At 45.8% G+C, this 6,000-nt stretch overlaps 1 long non-coding RNA gene across 1 annotated transcript in view; it reads left to right on the forward strand.

The window, feature by feature from the left end:
- LOC310850296 overlaps positions 1-4,072 on the forward strand; it is a 41,472-nt gene extending 37,400 nt beyond the window's left edge. The window contains exon 3 of the long non-coding RNA XR_014567285.1: positions 1,684-4,072. This is a non-coding gene — a long non-coding RNA (uncharacterized lncRNA). The remainder of the gene's footprint in view (positions 1-1,683) is intronic.
- The last annotated feature ends 1,928 nt before the right edge of the window (positions 4,073-6,000 follow it).

The following is a 6,000-nucleotide window of genomic DNA, read 5'->3' on the forward strand; positions in this document are numbered from 1 at the left end:
GGACAAGATCTGCCATGGTCTCTGTGTCCTCCAGCTATAATGTGTGGGGCAGGCCTGTGCAATGAAGCTAGAGGAGAGCCATGGGGGTAATGTGGAATTTGGTAAAATATCATTGAATTGTAGAGTTGTAAGGACCCTGAGGGTTGTCTAGTCCAACCCCCTGCAATGCAGGAATCACAGCTAAAGAATCCCTGACAGATGACCATCTAACCTCTGCTTAAATACCTCCAGCGAAGGAGGGTCCACCACCTTTCAAGAGAGTCTATTCCACTGTCAAACAGATCTTATATTCAGAAAGTTCTTCCTAAGGTTTAGTCAGAATCTCCTTCCATGTCATTTGAATCCATCAGTTTGGGTTGTACTCTCTGGAGCAGCAGAGAGCAAGCTTGCTCTATCATCCACGAGACTGCCCTTCAGATATTTGAAGATGGCTGTCATGTCACGTCTCAGATTTCCCATAAGAAGCCAATGTTTTTTATTCATCCCTTGATCATACCTTCAGGGTGCTTATTTATTTATTTGAATAAAAATGTCCACAAAGAGGAGCCACTGTTTTGGAGAGCAGAGAACAATTAAGGCCAAACCAGGCGTGCTTTGTTCATGAATTAGATTGAAGGGATGGGGAGGATCTGACCAAAAAGTGTGAGGAATGCTGAACCCTCCCCCGCATCCTTCAATTTCCCTCCCCTGCAATCTTTCACCTAAACTTCATCCTCCGCATACTCCAATGCCGGAAGAGAGCCAAGCTTGGCATGAAAGCACTGGAAGCATTTCTTCTGCGGGAAAGAAGGGGGAAATCCTGGGCAAAGGCTGGCACACTGGGTTCATGTGTCACTTCTGAGCAGTCCCCAACCAAATGATCTTGGGGGGCAGAGGCTCGCAATGCACCTCATTCACTCACCAGAGCAAAGAGGGTCCTGGTGTTTCAGCAGGTAACATCATTGCTCTTGCTCTGAGGAAAGTGCTAGAGTTGCCTTCATCTCCATGACTGCTTTTCATCAAACACATAATTATGGAATTTGCTGCCACAGGATAGAACGCTATCCTGTGCCAGAGAATCAGAGGGTGGATTGCTGCCTATTGACAGCTATTAGCTTTGAAGGCTAAATAGAACTGCCACATTCATTCACAGTATACCTCCAAGTGCCAGGCACCAGAAGCAAACAACAAGAGGGGTGAAGGCCTTCCTGCTCTACTGGGACACATTTTGAGGTATCTGGTTGGCCACTACTGTGGGTAAAGGTGGAATGATCTGTCCATTTTAGTTCTCCCAGTTTCTCATTTTTCAAACCTTAAATTCCAGTTATCTGAAATTTATGGGTGGGAGGGGGTATTTTAAAACCTCATGAAAATTCACCTGCATTTTAGTGCAAATTTCTCTTAACAAACACATCTTATATCCAGTTTTAACTAATATGCCCATGCTTGCAAGCAATTTCCCCCAATACATTGCATTTCTGCATGCTATTTTTGCTACTACCTTAATTTTAGTGCACATTTCCTTCAATATGTGCATTTTTGTAAACATTGTTCAGTTGGAGAATTGCATCACAAAATTCAGATAAGTGCAAATTTCATAGGAGAGTTGTGTTTTGATTCACACGTTGTTTCAGAAAGTGTGCATTTGATAAACTGGCATTTAAATGTGCCCTAAATTGAATGCATTCCCCATCCATATAGCAGGCAGGATAGTAAACCAGATGAACTCTTGGTTTGAACCAGCAGAGCTCTTCCAGTGTGGTTCTTCAAATTGTCTTGGTCAAGCTGCATAAATGCAGCCCTCTTCTCTTCTCCAGTTGTGGCATTCTGAGATCCCTAGAGGAAGGAAGGTAAACATCCCTAGATGGCTGTCTTGCCACCTCTTTCTCACAAGAAAGCCAGAACCATGGGTCCTTTTCCAGTGACTTAATCCTCTCTCTTTTTTCTTCTTTTCATAACAGCAGTTAAACCATTGTTTTCAGTCTGGTGGAAATAACTTAGTATTTCCCCACTGAGGAGGCCTCCACCTACACACACAAATTCCACGGATCACATCTGGGCAAGGCAAACCACTTCTCTACAGTCAATGAGGGATTTGCACGTGGGAAGTTACTTGCAAACACTGGCTCTCCTCCAATACAACTTTGAGCACAATTCAACCCACTGGAATCTGTCTGGTGGAGCACGCTAACTCTGAACTAGATTGTGATCACCAGGAAGTAGAGGGGTGCACATAAAGTTGTGGCATGTCTACTTGGAAGCAACCCCACTGAGCTAAAGGGGACTCACTGCCCCCTTACCCAACCTGGTGCCCTCCAGATGTTTTGGACAGCACTCCTGTCACAGTGTTGCCATGAGCCCAGAGTCTAGCAGCAACCAAGAGTTCTGGGCTGTGGAATCATTGGCTAAGGAGCCAGAGCAGGCTCTCCTTTTGTTCTTATGGCACGATTCCAGAGCAGTGGGACCCATAGAGCTAGAGTCAGGAGCCTGGCAGGCAGCTTCACCTGGGCTCAAGGAACCTAGTGCCAACCTACCTCACCAGGGAGTGCTCCAGGCCAGGGAGCACAGAAGATGTGCTCATCGGCAGTTCAAGGGCTTGGTCCTTTAATGGTGGTAGTTCTCTAAGAGGAGGATGAGCCTAGGAGTGGTGGACCAGAGGTACAGGCCCCAAAGACCTCAGTCCAACTCTAGCCTTTGCTGGAACAAGTTGTTCACTCTCCCTGTGGGCTCCTCTGAAGGTCCTGAACAGGACACACCACCAAGCTGTCTGAAGGGACTGATGGTGTATCATGAGTCTGATGGAGGGCAGCATGTCAGGTTATACTGGTCCCTTGGATTGCAGTCTAAGTGATGATCCAAAAGATCCATCTCTTCCCATCAATGAACCCTTTAGGTTGCCTCCCTCATCAGAAGGATTTGGATAATAAGAACCTGTTCAGGTTCTACTGCATCCAGCTGATCTATGTGTGAGCAGTTTGGTGCTAGGGAAAATGAAAGATGGCAGCCACTGCTGCATCCTGTGCTCTTCTGTGAGTCCCCATATACCACCCATCCCGCTCTTCACACATCTAGACCACTTGCACACTTATCTGAGCAGATGAGCCAGCTGCAGCAATCTAACCTGCTGGGTGTTTGCAAAACACTCTTGTGTGCCAAATAATGCTTTGTATTAGCACTAGTTTTATCTGCTTAGGCTTCGTGGGAGGTGCTTCTCTTGGTTAATGTAAGAAGCATGGCACAGCCTTGCTTCTGTTTTCTGTGATTCACTCTGTGGCCTAACGTTGTAGCTAAGTAACTCTGAGCTTATAGGGCAGAGCCTTTACCAAATCAATCATTTCTACCCTGCCTTTCGATGTACTGATTACATGGGGGACAGACAAGGCAGTTCTTGGGGAAGCCTCAAAGCATCTCCTTGGGTTCCAGTCACCCCACCCCATGTTGTTCTTTCATGGGACCTGCAGGGAATCCAAGAGAAGTACACCATCCCCATATGAGTGTGTTGCTGCCTGGCCCTCTCCAGGGCGGCTTGCGACATACTCTCTGCTCAATGTAAACAGTTGAGTCATCTTCCAAGCTAGGAACCAGATACCCCTAAGCAGGCTGAGTTGCCCATGGTCACCCCCACTTTTTCCATAGCCCAGATAGTAGAGCATTAAACTCTTAATCTCAGGATTGTGAAACCCACATTGGGCAAAATGATTCCTGCACTACAGAAGGTTGGACTAGATGACTGGTCCCTTCCAACTCTGCAATTCTGTGATTCCCAGGGTTTGATCTCAAGTGAGGGGCCTGGTGTCATGGAGCAGGCCAAAGTTTAAATGTTTTCTTTAAAACAGAAAGGTGCTTTTCATGTTTTTCAATGCTTTCCATTTTATTTTTCTTGCCTTGCTTTGTTGTTTTCTGCCCTGGTTTTATTCTGTGAACCGCCCTGAGACCCCCAGATATAGGGTGGTATAGAAATTAAATAAATAACAGCAGCAGCAACAACAACAACAACAACAGCAATAATAATCCCAAAGAAAGGAAATACATAGGAATCTGCATTGCACCAAATTAGGCTGATGATCCTTTGCAGCTCCTGGATTGCATTTGTTTTTCCTGAGAGCCAGTGTGGTGTAGTGGTTAAGAGCAGTAGACTCGTAATTTGGTGAACCGGGTTCGCATCTCCGCTCCTCCACAAGCAGCTGCTGGGTGACCTTGGGCTAGTCACACTTCTCTGTCACAAACTCTTCTTCTTCTTCTTCTTCTTCTTCTTCTTCTTCTTCTTCTTCTTCTTCTTCTTCTTCTTCCCATTCTGCTGAGTCTGTAACATTTGTCTGCATTAATAAAATTATTACTTATTTTATTTATTCTTTCAATTTTTAACCCCACATTTCTTCCAAGGAGCTCAAGGTGGTGTACATGTTTCTTCTCCCCACCCTCCAATTTATCCTCACAATAGCCATGGGAGACAAGTGAGGCTAAGATACAGTGACTAGCTAAGGTCACCCAGTATGTTGGCTCTCCAGGGTTGTCATATGTGTGGTTTCTTCGGGGGGAGGAGCCAAGACACTTCCTAAACCTAAAATCATTTGGGAGCAGGGCAGGCATGCTCCCATCCCACTCCCCCTTCATGTCTACCAACACCCTGCAAGAACAAGGCTTGGCTTAACACAATGGATATGTTTCTCCGGCTGTCAATTGGGGGAGCGGAGGACAATCTCCATGACGGCCAAACAACTCTTGACGATGCACCAGAATTCACTTGATGATAATAATAAAAGAAATAAAGACAATAAATTTAAAAACAAGACCTTGCCTAGAGATTTATTGATTATCTCCCAGGATCCCATTATAGCTGTAGTTACACAGATTAAGCTGGCAGGAACATTATCCCTCTGTTTATGGGGCACAGGAGGATGGTAAAAACAGAGATTGTATGGAAAACTCAGCTGCAGAGGAGTGCGTGCAATGGTCCATATCCACCTTCACTGCAAGTAATGGCAATAAAACAGTATGTTGTATGGGGTGGAGGAGAGCAAAGCAATGAGGCTAAGCCTGGCGGCCAAAGGAACAGAACAAATGGAGAAATTATTGAAAGGCTCTGCCAGCCGCATTCAAGCTCAACAGCAGCAGCAGAGCAGTTTGTTTGCTTAAGGTACTTCTGTTTTGCAGTGGACCAACCCAATGCAGCACTCTGCTTTGCATGCAGAAGGCCCATGTTCAATCCCTGGCATCTCTATATAGTGTTGGGAAAGAGACCCCTGGTGGCAGGCAGGCAGGGAAGGACAGGGAGCTGGGGATGGGGCCTACCAGAATGCGCCTGGGCGGGATGGAGATCCCCGCAGAAGCCAACACCTGCGTAAAGGCACCTGGTCCACACCTCCTCAAAACTGGGCACCTGGGACCATGGTACACCCCTGTGACTAACAGCCATTGATGCTCTTCTCCTCCATGAAGATCATCATTTTTTAAAGTTGTTAGCCGCTTTATCTTGCCCAGTGCAACCCAATGTGACTTAAAGCCAACCAAACAGACAGACCAAAAAACCCCACAGAAAACCATTAATTTAATCAATAATAATAATAATAACCAAGGGGGGAAAGAAATACAATAAAAACATCCCACTCCCTTCTAAAAGACCATAGATCTTGAAAGGCCAAAGGCCTGGTTATAGTTGAAAGCTTTTGCCTGGCACCTAAATATACATAATGATGGTACCAGGTGCGCTTCCTTGGGGAGAACATTCCACACATGGGGAGCCATCACAGAACAGACCCATTCTTGTGTTGCCATGCTCTGGATCTCTCCAGGAGGGGGCACACAATGGTCAAAGCAATTTAAATAATACCACAGAACCAGGAGTATGGTTGTTTTTCCTTTCGCACAGTCTTCCCCAAGCTGATTACCATACTGGTAATCCAAAACATCTGGAGGGCACCAGCTTGAAGAAGCTCAGTTAGAGCAAGCTGGCTTGACTTCCCCCCCTGCCTCCTGCAATGAAGTTTCAGTCAAATCTATATTTAGTTCAACTAAAGCAAA

Source organism: Podarcis gaigeae (assembly GCF_964106915.1).
Source record: "Podarcis gaigeae genome assembly, chromosome: 8".
NCBI lineage: Eukaryota > Metazoa > Chordata > Lepidosauria > Squamata > Lacertidae > Podarcis > Podarcis gaigeae.